Raw genomic sequence first — 17,120 nt, 5'->3', positions numbered from 1 at the left:
ATTAATGTACTACAATTCAATAAACATTCATTTTTAAGAACGCTTCTGTTGAACTGATTGCCAGAATACAAATATGAAAGAAAGTGATCTATTGAATTGATGCCTTTCTTTCTTCGTGCTTTTAGTTAGAAATAAAAGGATGAAATAATAAAACGCTTATAAACTGCGGGATAAATAGAAGTAGAAAATTTTCGATTTATCTTCGTTATTACCCCTCCCAGCCACTAAAAATTAATGAAGTATTCTAAAAAATTTCATTAATTTGGACTGATAATATAAATATAAAGTTAAAAAATAACAAGTACGTAAACGAAGAAAATATAAACCTCCCTTGTTTTTTTTAAAAAAAAAATAAAGGAAATAATGTAGAAGTACAACAAAAGCGTTTCTCATAAATCTGTTAAAGGAAACATAAAAATGGAAATAACAGTCTTCGGAGCAATAGCAAAAGGTAAAAATAAGTAAAAGATAAGATTGCAGCGAAGCAATAGAAATTATAGCCAATAATAATACAACTTTGGCAACGAATCCGTATATATTCCTTTTCGTGTTTTGCAGAAGAATTGTAAGAAAAGCACTATGAACTTCCCTGAAGCCAAAAGGGAAATAAAAAATAAACTATGATCATGTTTCCAGAACCCGTCTGATGAAGCCCCGAAGTGAAATACAATTATTTTGCATCCAAAGAATATTTCAGTTTTTCAGATTTTTATTAAAGTTTACACTGGAAAGCAATTTATCTGTAGTCAAATACATTGAATCAAACCATATTTATGATAGCCGATATTTTATATAGCGAGGTGGTACCAGATAGAAAATAAGCTTCATGGATTATTTGTGAATATTATCACTATATTTATCTCTTCTAATAATTTTAGTGCATTGTCAGCAACACACACATGTAACATAGAAATGACTATTCAGATATCATAGAGAATTTACAAAAACACTTACTTTTATCAACTTCAAAATGGCAAAAGACGTCTATAGATACATTAAAAAAAAAAAAGAAATTTGTTTGTTTTCAAATAAGATAATCGATGTTTCTTACGTTATGATATATATATATATATATATATATTTAAGACATAAGAAAATACGATAGCCGCTTTAAAAATAATTAGGGACCTTAAAATTAACAATTCTAGATTTGGTGCTCTTCTCCTAAATTCATCTGTTCTCCCAAATTCGAGATACTTCCATGATTATATAACAACCTAAAATTAACTTTAAACTATTAAACTACTTTGTCCATGTACTTAGTATAAATACCGCTTGCAAATAAACTACGTCATTCCTTTCCCTAGCTTCCGCCTTGCAAACATCTCTGTGTTGCTATGTCCTCCTTTGTTCTTATTCTAAGAAGATATAGCATGAATATAAAAAATATTGTAATTGCTTATGATCTTGAAATATCTTATCTACTAAGAAATCATGTGATATGCTTGAAAATAAAGATTGGTGATCTGCCAGAATCCAATTTCGTCATCTCCGTCTCGTCTTGCCACTCTGCCATTACAACTACGCATCAAAATTATATATATATATATATATATATATGTGATAAAAACAAACTCAGAAGTAATCGCAATCAGGAATTTTGATGGCATAGAAGTGTTGACCCATATGAATAGGAAATTGGAGGCAAAGGCAGATTAAATCTTCATTTTTACTTCCTTGTACAAAGTAAAAAGGAAGTATTGTAATCGCGAAAAGTTTCAGGCAGCATATTTCAACGAAAATATCTATTTTGACCGCTATCGAACGCAATTTAACGATGTTTTTGTGTGATATCTGTACGTAAGGACAGAATAAAATACTCTTTTCCTTCAAAAAAATTATAAAACTGCTTTAAAATTAATTCTGAAGAGAATTTTTAGTGGCGTCTATACAAACGTATGTACGTACGTGCGTACGTACGTAAGTAGGTATCTCGCATAACTCAAAAACGAGTAGCCTCAGAACGTTGAAATTTTGTATATAGGACTGCTATAACATGTAGATGTGCACCTCGTATTTTGGTTGCAATCGGCCGCACCCAAATGTATATAAATATATTTATATATATATCCAGTCTGTTACCCGGCTCAGTGATCTCAGTTTCTTTACTCTTATATGTTTGTAAATTGTACATTTTTTGCTTTAAAAATGATTGTATTATGTTTTTTTAATCTTTCGGTTAAGATTTTTATGCCTTTAGCAAATCTGTATGCAATATTTTTAGAATTATCAACAATTTTAAAGTTGTGTAAGTGCCACTAAGCCTTTTTTTATGGCGGCCATTGATGTTTACATTGAAACAGGAGACTAGTGGATTTGTTGCCAATCTAGAGAAACTTAACTTCGCAACAACAAAGATAACGCATTCATTTATTATTGCCAATTAAATCATGCTTAATCCTTTCTGGAATTTTTTCCGAGGAAATAAGTGTTTAAGATTTACTTCGTAATTTATAATATAGATATTTTGAGTTTTTATGTATTTTTGCCTTCTCGCGAAGTGAGAACTGAATTAATTGAATGAGAAATACTCAATCGTCTGTGAAAAACTGTTTCTTTTTTGTTTCGTTTGCTTAATTTCTTTTATACATCATTCTAGCTTTATTATAGTATTTGAATAGAACATGTGGCAACAATTAGATAATTCTATTCTTTAAATGATATAAATTTTGTGCATTATGAGTTATAATATGAACGAAATATAATACTGTTAAGTGAATCTAGCGCCAGAGTGTCTCTATGGTATGAAAAGTCGAAGCTTCGAATTTGTAATGAAACTACAAACGGTCGGACTCTAGAAAGGTATTCGTGAAGTCCGTTTGAGGATTTGTATATCAAAGTCTTTTAACTGGTAGAGTTGAGTGTGCCATTTGAGTTCATCTACAGTTAAAAGTTTATATCAGCGGTCCTCAACCTTTTGACTAACGCGTACATTCTAAACAAAAATTGAAAAATTTACTACCACCACTACGTTTAAGAATGATTATTTATCTACTTCACAATACAAATATTTAAAAACAAATTATTTTGCCATTTGCACAACCTGTTGCCTATTTGTATTAAATATGTATATGTAAAATATATTATATTAAAAATGAGTACCATTTTAATTATAAAAAATAAAGTTATAATATTTTAATTCGGAAGTTTAAGGCGAAATTTGAGCCTGTTTCAGAGAGGTAAATTTCTTTATCTATGGTGTTATTCCAGTTTAACCGTAAATTAGGATCCACTTTTAATTTTGCTCTGTTATTTTTCAAAAATAATATGTAAGAAAATCTTTGTTTACATTGCCTTTTTGCCCAATAAGTTGTGCAAAAATGCAATAAAAATTTAACAGTTTTATTTGAAATGTCTTTAAATTCTTTTTTTAGATTCAGTCTAAAGTTAACAAGTGTGTTATTTTTGAAACCTTCGGTTAGAGTTCGACCAGGTTTATAGAATTTGCCATTTCATGAATTCTTCGACTTCCTGTATCATTTAATAAAGGAATATTGTTAAGCTCATTGGCCGCTTTTTCGTTGAATAATGTTAAAACGATATCTTTAGCTGCTGGTAATGTAAGATTTTCTTCAGTAGTGTGAGCCTGCCCAGTCTTAGCAATTCTTAGGCTTACTAAGTAACCAGCTTCCAAAGCTTTTTCACTTGAAGTTACAAAATCTTCATTACTTGTTTACTATTTTTGAACTTCGATAATTTCCTCTTAAAATGTTCTTCAGATTTATCCTTTAAACTGGCATACTTAGATTCAAGATGTCTTTTAATAAACAATGGTTTCATATTTTGATCCCCGCAAACAAAACACTGAAGATGAGGATCCATTTCATATCCATTCCAAGTAAAGCCAAATGATAAATAACTTTCATTGGATTTTCTATAAACAATTTTTCTTTTCTTTTCAATATTCTTAATACTATAGTAGATTATCCCGAATCCATCACCCGTAAATCATCCCCTTTCCGCTTAATCGATCCTAGTCATTTTTCCGTTTTGGAAATCTAGGTTTGTTTTATAATTTTTTTCACAAATACTGAAATGCACAATATATTACGAGTTCTTCAAAAACAAACGACGATACTCTCAAATCGCGTAGAAAAATAAGGAATACAAAGCAACAAGAAGACAAAATATTTGCTGTTAGAGACAGCAAATCGACGTAAAAAATTATTCTAATTGAAAATAGAGCAGTATGAGCCCAGAAATGGTAGCGACTTTCATTGGATTTCAAGTCTTAGACATGGCTACTAATTGGATCAACAGTTTTTTTTTCTCGTTTCACCCAAACTCGGGCCCAAATCGTCCACAGACGTTGGCCCCTACTAAGGTCAGAAGCAGTAGTCATTTTATTACGGAAGCACTTAACAGGTACGCTACCTTTGGCGTCTATAAGGGGACGAATTAATGCAACCTTGCCTTCGCCGGGATTCGAGCCCGGGCCCTTGGTATCTCAGTCGGCTCCCCTAGCCATTATACCGTCTGAGCAGCTCGATCAAATCTAAAAGAAATAATGAGATAGTATTATCTTTTTACAGGAACTTATTAGTCCTAAATTTAATTTTTCAAGTATTCCTTCTACTAAAACATTTATTGCCTACAGGCAGCCAGACAGTAAGCTGAACACTAGCATTTGGTTCTAGATTTAAATCCTAGAGAATGGGCTGCCTGTGTAAATGTTTGTGTAACATGAAGTTTTCCTTAAAATATTCCTTTCCTTGGACAGATGGCCCTCTCTTGCTTTGTCATATTTCAAATAATCAATTCAAGCATTTAATGTAGGTATGACTTCACAACTTTGTCCCAAATTCTAACTGAAAAACTGAACAGAACCCCTGATACTGTGTCTATAATACATGATGAATATAGAATGATCTTAAAAATTTAAGGAAGAAAATATAACGTATTTGGAAATTCCTTGATCCTATAATTATATTTTTCTCTGCTATGCCTAGAAAATTAAGAAAAGTAGACTTAAGAATGTAAAAACTGAAGATAAAGAATTCAGCATTAATAATTGATATGACAGTAGTAATAAACTAAAAATTTTTTAATGAAAAATTGATAATGCATAATGGCTCCTTAAAATTTTAATTTTCTATCCTACTATTAATGGAACTAATTTATCACTATAATCAAAATGACTCAGATTTTCTTTCTTTAACTGATGTCAAAAATACGATGATTATTTCAAAATTCCTGTGGATGATTTAATTGTTCTCAAAATTTTCTATTCATTTATTAAATGGTTCAGATTAATGTTTTTGTTATCATTATTTCAAACGACTTTTTAAATCTTGGGGAAAAATGTTTAAATCTTCATTCAACAAAATTATATTTTTAGATAGATTTTTATGGAATAAAAAATTCTGTAAGATAATATTCATTCACACAAGATATTAACTTAGTATTTGCTCATTACTTTACAAGTATTCGATGAAGCCTTTTAGTGTAACATACAGGTTACATAAGGAACCATTTCATTTTAACGTAATATTCCATAATCATATATTTTATTTCAAAAAATATCATATTTTGAAAATATTGGATATTGCAATGGATTTCGACTCTTTATTCCAATACACAGAATATAGAAACAAAAATAGGTTTATTTTTATTTGAAAACTATCCAAAAGGAAAATAAAATAACAAATAGGTAAAATTTATATTATTGTTATTTTTAATTAACTAGTTGTGAAGGTGCAGTCCTCTTCTTCTTAGGATTCAAAGCATGGCTCCTAAATAAAGAAAAAATCACATTCGTTAGAAGTACATAACATATTCTAAATTTGTTATGTGACATTTTAATTTAGAATCTCTTCATAATAATTGCATGCACTTGCACATATTCCAAATGATTTAAATCTTTTTTTAAATTAAATAATTAAATTGCAAACAAGATTCCTTTTGGTCCTTTCATGAAATCATAAATTGCATGTATCATCCATTTTTGAAGCAAAAGCAGTACAAATTTAAATAATTCATTTTGCAGAAAATAATTTGAGGTTTATTAGATATTTTATTTATTTATTTGTAATATAAAATAAATCTGTAAAGTAGTTTTAATAATGATCAGATTTTTTTTTAAGATTAATTTCTCTAGAAATTGAAATGTATTAAAGTAGCACTTCTCAATCTGTGGATCATACAGCTAGCCCTCGTGGTCCTCCGAAGTTTCCAAAGGAGACAAAAAAATTTAGTTGAAAAATCTCAGAGTTTAAAAAGTTACATATGACAATCATCTATCACCTTTTCTCGTAAGATAGACATTTTATGAAATTTATTATTGGTTACCCTACTTACAGACTTCCCACTCAGTCTTAGCAGTAAAAGATGGATTTAAAGCACTATAACTGTGGTACTTACCACCATATATCCAAATATACTATCATATATCCACTAAGACTGTGGTCTTACCATCATATATCCAAATATAGAAGAGCCATGCAAGAATTACAAATCATCCTTCTCATTAATAATCTTGAAATATTAGAAATATAACTTTTCTTCAATGGACTTAATTATGAAATATAACGGATTTTAATTATATATTAAAATATAAGTGTACTAGTAGTAATATATGCTAAAAAATTGCTTTCGAAGGGAACAGCAGCAAGGTGATTCACAAATTATGATAATTCACATAATCTCTATTCGAAAAAAGTTTGAGAAACGCTGAAACAGGAGAATAATTAAATTATGGTTAATACTGGTAATTTTAGCCACATGCTTTAAGCTTGATGATCAACATTAAAAAATTCTCAGAAAGTGTTAGATCAAAAACTACTTTTCCACATAATATGAACTTATACGTAACAGCATTTAATACTTAGCTCACTGGCAAAATATACAAAATTTTGAAATGCAAGTATATATATATAAGGCCAATAATATAGTTTTCAACAATTAATGCATGAACTTCAATACTTACACAATTAACAAACACATGAACAATGATGTTACATGCATTCATCCTCTGAATTAACTAGTCAGTTTGGGTATTTTCTATTTAAGATGTCGCAAAAATTGATCGTGGATTTAATATTTTAAATGTTCCTCTCATAGACATTTTAATACTTGTATTTTTTACATAGAGTGTCATCTTTAGTTTTACAGATATTCATTTGTTCACTTATTACGATTAAGTTTTACAGACAGAACAGATGATACCTGATTACATTAAGTGGTATTTAAGACAAACTTACTCACTGGTACTTAACACAGTTGCTAGAAAAATATTACATAGTGAAAGACAGGGTACAAAGTCAGAATCTGAAAACTTATTGACTTACACTGAGCTATTTAATGCTTGAAATATTTATGATTAGATAATATCTTTTACATCATCAATATCTAACAGTGATATGATATACTTTAAGTATACAGTAAAACCACTCTATAACTTTTCCATAATTTTGTACAATTTTGATATTTAATGGAGGTGGTTACTTCACAAAGCATGATTCTCAGTGATAATTAATATCAATGTTTCTATCACCAGAATACTTGACATAATCACTTAAAGAGGTATAGTTGCTAAGGAAGGTTTTTCTATACTTCAAACAATGGTTTACATATTTTAAAAAGTATATTTTTCTGACACTGTTATTTAAAAAGTGTATAACTCCTTCTACTCTTAAGCATAAAAATTTGAAATTTTTATGCTTAAGAGTCATTCATTTAGTTGTAACTTACAGGAAGATATCTTAAATGCCTAAAATGTTTTAATTTATGAAAAACAGCAGTTAGAGTATATTGAAGGGTGCTCCCTGTATTATCAAGGGAGCGCAAGTTTGTGCAATTCTCTGATGTTTTCTGAAAAGAAAATAGGTCGATGTGTACATGGATAAAGTCAAGGGAGTGCGCGATGCCAAGTTTGTACAATTCACAGATTTTTTTTAAGTGAAAATAGGTCGATGTGTACATGGATACCGAGTATGTGCAATCTGTCTTCGTGTAGCGGCGGTTTTTGGCACACAAATCGTCGCTACACAAGCCAAAATAACATGGTCAAAGAATTGCACAAACTCGGTATCCATGTACTGCCAAAAATCGCCAAATTTTGCCAAGGGGCACCCATAAATATGCTTTTACCAAAACAAGCTTTAAGGCATACTGTCAATTACATTTTAAATTCCAGTGATTTTTCAATACTAGTTCAAATACTCTAAGCATATGTTTGCATAAGTTACATAACTTTTGCATCAGCAAAATTTATAACTTAGCAAATATGAACTATGAAAAAAAAATATTTGAGCTTACCTTGACCCTTGGATTTACTAAATCTATGACACTTTTAACGCCAAAGAAATTCGATGACCGAAAATACGCGATGATTTATTTAATCTGGTTTTAAAATGGGTCATTTTAAGTTTGGCTATATCAACAACATATTACTCAGTATTGTTGGATAGTGAATTTGTAATTCTTTTTCATTCTTGAAATATATACACATGACAGAATTGGAATAAAAATTTTAGGTTTTTCAGATGAAATCATAGATTGAACTAATTTGTTGAATTTTATCAAGTAGTTCTTAAAAATACAACCAACGATTAATTAAAACCAACTGCAATTCAAATGGATACTCTTTGTCAGAAAGGAGCAGTAGAACTTATTTTAAACATTCAGCAATAAATAGTTTTCTGAATATATTTTTTAGCGTAACGCCAGTTTCAAACATAATAAAGAGAACAACATTCATTCTAATGAGGATAATTTTGAAAATAATTCACATTAAAATATATCTGAAAGAGATTTTTAAATGAAAAGATGACACAAAATAATTATTTTCAAAAAATACATGTTATCTCAGATATAGAAGAAATTTGGCATTGAGCTGAGTATTGAAATTAATATATGGAACTGACGTATCATTACTAATATTTCCATGATTTGATATTGAATGCTATAACTATTAAATATTAGCAAATGCATTTTATAATGAACTTTGCACCAAAATTTATAGTAAATTTATATGTAAATTTACATTGTAAGTACTAGAATGAATGTTGTACCATTTTATTAATATTTTACTTTTCAACAAGCATAAAGGAAAAAATAGAATTTTTTTTTCTTTAATGTTCCTAGTATGTTACATCATAGTTAAAAATATGTCAAAGTCACGGCATTTCGATTGCCTTTTGTAAATGTTGGTTATAATGTAACTTAATAGATGCTTTATAAGTTGGTAAAGACTGTCCTGGATTAAAACTATCTTTAACACAAAAAATAATATACATTGAATACTTTTACAAATATGTAATTGCTATCCGACTATATAATCTTTTAAGGCGAACTTATCGCATGTATTAATGAAATGATATTCCATTTTTAATGTATGTTAAGTTATTTTGTCGAATTTTTTAAATATATTACATTTATTTTTTTCTTTTTCGTTGAGATTAATAATAACATACATAGTGTAATAATGCTCTGAAAAATATTCTAAAGCAGTTCACGCTGGGATTAATGATAACATGTATGGAATAATAATGTTACATCTGTCAACAAAATGAAAAATATGAATATTCTAACGCGATATGTTTTAAAAGATACATAAATATTTAACATGAGAAATTATTAGACTATAGATAGAACATTAATATTAAGCTTATTTGTTTTTAAACTAACATATTAACAAATTTGTTTCTGTTTATAAATATGAGCAGTTTAACTGCAGACACCTGCAGATGTAACGAATAAAAGTTGTTATTTTACTAAATGGAACACAAGCTCTGTGATTTGAACTCTAACAATAATTCAACACAGGTTTATTTAGGAGCATTAGAATTATAAGCTAAACATTAAAAGAATTTAATTATAGATAGTGTAAAGAACATAACAAATACATTACATAAAATTAGTAAAATACACGTCAAACACTATTTCGAACTTACCTCGACCATAGCAAAAATAATGGCTAACATGGCGACTATCGTTGAACTCTCCCGCTAAGACGCTGTTTTTCCACCTTCTTCCTGATTGGTTCTTCTCTCTCAGCCGTTTTAAGCCACGTGATCACACGCTACGGACAAAATCCAAGCAAAACTTCTTGAAAAACTCCTGTAGAGTTTACAGTTTCGTTTGGTTCTGTGTTCGTTACAGGTATTTCCTTCGTAATTGTTCGCATTTCTGTAACTATACAAGACTTTTGTCTGTAAACTTCGAGGTTTTTTTTTTATAGTGTATTACTCATTTTAAAAACATCATTTATGAGAAATTTTGTTATGTATATGGCTAAAAGAACATTTGTGAAAATAAAAATGAATTATTTTGCTAATGTCTATGAGTGGCTATTGCACTTGAACAAAGATAAGCTCAGATCGCACAAACTTACGAGTGCTAGAGAAAAAACTTAAACAGGTTGTTGGGGGTATTTAATTTTTGAATTTAATATTTAAAAATACTTTGTACCACCAATTTTTCTATAATTTGTGTACCAGCAATTTTTCTCTTGCGTACCACCGGTTAAGAATCGCTGGTTTATAATTTCTCCTTTATGGCTCGTTTCGTGGCATATTCGCTCAGTCCAAAGGTTTTTATATATTTGAATGGCAAGCGGCATAGCTTAAATTTAGGGGTAGAATATTAACCTTATGACTTGTACTAGAGATAGATATTAGGCTGCTGTTTCGGCCGCCCATCTTGCGTTACATCAGAAGCCGTTGCTCAAGTAGGAATATTGCCGGACATCAGTCAAGTTTACTAAGCGAGTTTTAATTTAGACTAGGTTGTGCGACTCAGGTGCAGTTTGTGATTTTGTGTAAGAACAGAAAAGTATTGTGGCTAGTGTTCAAGCCAGTTGACGAAAAGACCTAGAATTTGCTTTTCATTATTTTGACTTTTACTCGCAAGTAATGAGGTAAAATAAAGTTAGGATAAAAGTTTACTGCTCTCGCGTATTTGTTACTTTCACAGTTAGTTTAAGCTTAAGATAATTACTCGCACCACTGCACCAAATTTTGAGGAGTGGGTGTTTGGCTACAAGGCCCTTCAAGCATTATAATTTCATCCTTAGGTAGCATTCAATCGCATTAAAAATTAATCTGATAAGACCATTTAGTGATGAAACTAACAAATACGCCCAAGACAATTCTGTTTTATCTCGCAGGCAGAAGCTTGAAAGCGGGGTCAGTATTCGTATGCTTACTGATGACAAAGAAATTCCAAACCAACTCTATCAAATAACTTGCAATTATTTTGGACTTAATATATATCCTTCTTCGGGAAAGCTCTTGGACAGAGCTCGTTAAGCATAATTTATTCAACATGCTAATTAATGACTACATGTTTTGCTAAAGTCATTCTCTGAGCTATCTAGGCAGAGGCGACGAAACCGTCACTTCTGGCGACGAAAATCACGAGAAACCTGTTATCCCCGTGTGAAATTGGTGCTGAAAGAGATGCTGCATGCAACAGCATGATATTTAGTTTACAGCAAACATCATGCGTTGCAACAATCTAAACATCTGTGTCAGATCACTGAGAAGCATTCTAAATGATCTCTGCAAACGGTCGCAGATATGCAATAGATAGCAGAAAAGTAACCTTTGAAAACAAGACCCAGGAATTTGTCATGTTAAATTGAATAAACGAAAAATTGACCTAATAAGCTGAACAAATTATTTTTCCAACTTAATCCATGATAGTTTCTTACAAAGGTTGTACATCGATCATATCAAAATGCTGCAAATAAAAATAAATAAAGCTTTTATGAGGGATTGCCTACTTTCCCAATTCTAATAAAAGGTATTGGACTTTAACAGAAAAGAATTAAGATGCTTTATGCCACAATAAATTGAGGCAAATTCTTCTCTGTGCTAGACTCGCCTGGCCCAATACTCTTTAAATGAATCACTAAAGCTTAATGTACACAGGCACAGCGAAATAAATTTATATATTTGATACCAGTAGCATCTTCTTAACACTACTGTTCAAGATCATTTAAATGCTAATTTTATAGATACAGCCATCATTAAAATGGCGCAAAGTGCATTGAAAAAATCACAAGATTTTCGAAAGAACTCATGGAGTTGCTCCAGTTTTACTGCACCAGTCGTTAATCATTGGAACGCCGAGGTATATTCGTGTGTAAAATTAAGAGAATTTCAAGATATCTATTTTTATCAAAAATATTGAACTAAAAGTACTAATTATGCCATTATAAAGTACATACGCATACATGTGCGTGTCTGAGGAGCTGAGATTGTGGAGGGGATACAATCGCGCGAGAAGTTTTAGACGATTTGTGTGCTTTTATTCCTTTACGTCAAGAGATGGGTGCAAGTGCTGGGGGTTACAGAACTCGTTGTAATGTACTGTGTCGTCTAAAATTTGAGAAACAATTTCAGGACATTGAATCCATGTAACCAGAATACCTTGAAAAGGTCAACCAAATCCCCAACGACGAATAAGGATCGTTATTCGGCAATTTTTGCGATACAGGACTGCTACAGCTTCACAGCTCTCATGTGAGCTGTATTCTGCCACTGGAACCCGAGTTTCACAGTCTACAGTAGCCCGAAGGCTTCATGCGATACGGTTGTATTCCAGAAAAGACACGTTGATTGCGTCCCTCTCACTTTAGCACACAAGACTGTTCGTCTAACATGGCGCCTTGAACCAGACTTTAGTGGAGCACCATGTCTTTTAGAGTTGAGTCGAGATTCAGCATGGACACTGATTCTTGGCTTACCTGGATTCGGAAATGGCCTGGAACATGACACCATTGCTCTCTCATCGAGGAAAAGGGCCTGTGGTGGAGACATAATGATAAGGGCGGGCATTATATTTGGACGACCGCAAACCCCTGTATGTGTTTGATAAAGACTACCTGATTGCTATGAGGTACAGAGAGGAGATCTTAGAGCCCTATGTTCGACTTTTCAAAGACGCAGTTGGTCTTGGTTTTCTGTTAATGGATGACAACGTGGCTCCACATAGGTCTCAGCTAGTCGACGATTACCTGGAAAGTGAGGCTATTTACCTCATGGATTGGCCAGTCAGATCTAATGACTTTAACCTTATACTGCATGTATGGGACGCTCTTGAGAGGGTAACTTCATCTTGCCATTCCCTCCGAGAACATTCTGGAGTTGAAAACTGCCCTGCTGCATGATTAGGATCATCTGCCACAGAGACTCGTCAACTGCTTCCTATGCAGTATACCGTCACGCTACGCAACCTATCTGGCTATGAGAAAGCATCACCATACCCTATATTAAAACCATTTTCAGTTCGATATAACAACGTAGATTTTGAGCATCCCTAAACTATGGCTTAACTGATAATCATGCATACCTAAAATGACTTTCGAATGGTATATCTCTTTTTCTGTCATAAATGTACATTCATATCAAATTTCATTAATATCTGTCCATTAGTGTTTCAGAAATTTGGCATAATATGCAAATTCTCTTTTTGAACAGTTTTGAACAATAGCGTAATAACTTTCAAAATGTGAAGAGGTAATTTAGTTTTTCCTGATTAGGTGAAAGCAATGCGTTTTACTGTACATTACAGAGTTTTACTCTTCCGCATTACTGCCTTATTATTGTATGATAAGAGCTGTAGTTTTCAGGCTGATACTCATTGTAATGATTTTTAATCCTGATTTCACATTTGTCAGAAACATTCATATTTACTTAATTGTCCAGAAATGTACAAGATCCTCAGGCACACTGATATTTTGTTCCGAATCAATGGTGATATTCTCGGAAAGCAATGCGAAGCAAAAAATTTTTAATTAGCTAAATGGTCACTGCAAGCGTAACAAACAGTTTTTTTAACATATTCAGTCGACATTAGCATTAAAATAAGTATTATAACTCTTTTAAACATCGCTTATTCTTTCAGCATCATTTCTCGTCAACAGAATATTTGGTAATACTATTATATGAACCATTATATTTGATACTGTATTATATGTTTGAAACTATATTTTATACTATCGAAACTGCCTGTGACTCGAATGAGTGGTACGTAAATACCATCTATCTCTTTTGTTCACTTAAGGCATCTCAAAGAGGACTACAGTAGTATCAAGGGTTTACAAATATTTTCATGTAATAGATCTGTAACTATACAATGATTATCAAGAGCATCATTCTTCATACGACTTCGGAATCTTTATCATTTTTAATTCTGCACAGGGGATGGCAGGAACATTATACTATTAATAGGACTGAGCACAGTGAACTAAACGCTAGTAAGAATTAATAGTGATAATGGGAGCCATTGTTGGATCTCCTGACTGGCTAATGCCGCAATTTCACATCAAACTAGGGTAAATGAAATTATTTGCTTAAGTCTAGGTACTGAGTGCACTACGTTCAAACATCTTCAGATGTTTGAAAGTAACATTCAGATGTTATTAGCTAAATTATCCATAACATCAAAGCATACATTTTACACAAGCATTAGATAGTGATGAAATACTATAAAGAATTACCTAGTAAACTTCCTGCGAGCAAAAAAAGGAAGCATGAAACCTCCTTATTTTCTTGATTCATGATTTCGTAGATAATCGCGAAACTAAAGAACACCAAACCGTCAAATTTGTAGAAAACCTGCTCGCAAACTACTACTTTACATCTTAATCTCTTAGTTAATTTTAAAAATAAATAAATAAATAAATTCAAACCAATAAGATGGGAGATTTTAGCAGTTATACGCTGGACTTTAAACATCCTTCTTTTGAATTATTGCAGTTTACAATATATTGTTGAATAACAGAATATTAGCTTAAAATTGGAAGAAACTCTAAATTAAACATTTATTTATTCATTACTAGAATTAGATGGTAAAATTATTATGAACTTTACAGCTGCGTTATCTGATTAACACTGATTTTTAACATCATAAATGCCGAAGCTTTTGTAATTTTTTTTTCTCTAGATCTTACAGAAAGTTTCCAATTTTTATAACGGGCTACCTTACTTAGAGCTTTATGCAAATCATAATTTTCTTATAAATTCAGGCATAATTCGTAATCAGTTGGTTAAAAACTAAATAACAACAAGTCACGCCAGCACCCTTTACTGAAAATGGGAGGAAGCTTCATGGAGAACTGTCAAGGAAACTTACTTACATTTACGCTGAACGTAAAAAATGCCGTGAAGAAACAGCGCAATCAAATTATCCCGCAGCAGAAAACGGAATCAAGAATGAAACTAGTTAAAATTTCACTGGTCTAAAATCACTTTGTCAACAATGCTCACTAAGTCTGATTTGGGTAAAAATTACTTGGCAAATTTGTATTTCCATGTAGATAAATTGCTTTCTTAAATATTAAGTTTGGGATCAATATATAGCCAAACAGTGTCTTCAAATATATAAACATTTTTTTTCATTTGCACAACTTGCGAAATTCATCACATATAAAATTAACAGGATGTTTAAATTTATTACACATTTCTTACCAGGAACATGACTCGCAATTCAATAAATATAACTTTAAGGATTTCTTAAACACACTTTGACCGAAGGATAATATGATAGTTCCTCCCTCCTTCCGCTGTATTGCCAATTTTTTTTCTAACTGTGGTAATGTCTCTGAAAAAGCTCTTACTCTTCAATACATTAATGTTTTAAAATGCGTATTTATATATTCAATATGTTGTAACATACAATTGTTCTTGGAACTACTAGTTTAGTTTCTTTATGATCTACGTGAAGACTTTCTCTTGCAGAGACTTGTTACATAAATACAATTCTAAATGTGATTTTAAAATATTCTTGGCATGTGGTGTAGAGACATTAGGTATTTTGGAAGCAGGAGAAATGAAAATGAGCGACGCCTTCGCCGGGAAACGAACCACGGACCTCTGGAATACGCGCCCAGCGTACAGACCATTACACCAGGAAGGCAAGCTAAAAAGGCAGGAGAAATACTTTATAGTGGAATTAATTCCATTTTAATTAAAATTTCTTACTTTGTCCTAAGAACCTAAATATGTTTCACAGTTTCACCGTTATATGTTATTTTATATCAGCCTATAAAACCACTTAAAACAGAATAGAATAATATTTAATTTCTTTTTCCTATTTTTACAAAAAAAAAAAAAAAAAAAACTCTCAACTAAATTTAATAAGAAGAATTGTAAATATTAAGGTTTAAATAACCATCTCGTATTTTACCTTAATCAAATCATACTGTGCAATCCCGTAAGAACGGGCATCATGTCTTTAAACTGTGTGTATGAAAATATGCAACTCTAGAGCACTCACTCAGGAACATCTGGTTTAATTGAGAATTAGAGACTCAGTTTGTAACAAAGGATTCCAATGCCTTCTTAGTGCAAAATAGTGAGTGAAAAAATGCTTACCTATTTTTTAATTGAACTTCAGAATAAAATTACACGTGTTCAATTATTTTAACCGTATTGATTCCAACATTCAGAAGATCACATAAAAGCAAATAATAAGTGGCTTCTTCTTTGGATGATGACATTCAATTTCCTTCCCTACAGAGACCACGATGATATTTAAGAAATTCTTCATGGCTGATAATAAAGTTTACGTTTGGTGATAATTCGAAGAAATGAGCCTTAGACGGATAAGAAAACGATAAACTTTTTTTTTTTTTTTTTTTTTTTTTTCCCCTTTTCATTACTTATACTTTTTCAAAAGAATTTGAAAGCAGCCAGAAAAATGATGCGTCAAGTTACGCTTCCTGTATCGAAATTTAATAGTTATTGATAATATATTTACTATTAGTAATACCAATACATTTAATAATACTTATAAAAGAAATTAAAATCAAATATAAGTATAATATAGAATGATTCTAATTAATGTAATGACTAGCACTTGCATTTATTGACATTTACATAGAGTTGCACTTATGCTACTTTAACAAGAAATAATCCTCTTGTTAATGTAAACACGAAAACGATACTATGGTAAAATTGTCAATAATCGTTCGAATAATAATAGACTATTATTTCTATCTTTACGATTAAATAATGAAGAATCTGCATATGCACGTTCCTTGAATTGTTTAAAAATCAGCTACACCTAAGAACAACCATATTTTGAACACATGTAGTCCTCCTGTAAACACGTGCAAGTCTGAATTTTGAATTTCGAATTTTTTTTTAAATTATTTCGCTCTTTTGTGAGAA

The 17,120-nt window shown here is 31.1% G+C and overlaps 1 protein-coding gene across 1 annotated transcript in view; it reads right to left on the bottom strand.

The window, feature by feature from the left end:
• Nucleotides 1–16,461, bottom strand: part of LOC118203026 (putative fibroblast growth factor 1) — a 104,119-nt gene extending 87,658 nt beyond the window's left edge. The window contains exon 1 of the mRNA XM_085822384.1: nucleotides 16,323–16,461. The gene's annotated coding sequence lies outside the window, so the exon portion shown is untranslated. The remainder of the gene's footprint in view (nucleotides 1–16,322) is intronic.
• Between the last annotated feature and the right edge of the window lie 659 nt (nucleotides 16,462–17,120).

Source organism: Stegodyphus dumicola, chromosome 8 (assembly GCF_044657685.1).
Source record: "Stegodyphus dumicola isolate Sdum_Otavi_A_Nest chromosome 8, ASM4465768v1".
In the NCBI taxonomy this organism is placed as follows: domain Eukaryota; kingdom Metazoa; phylum Arthropoda; class Arachnida; order Araneae; family Eresidae; genus Stegodyphus; species Stegodyphus dumicola.
The sequence above is the reverse complement of the archived record's forward strand: the minus strand, read 5'-3'. Positions and strand labels throughout refer to the sequence as shown.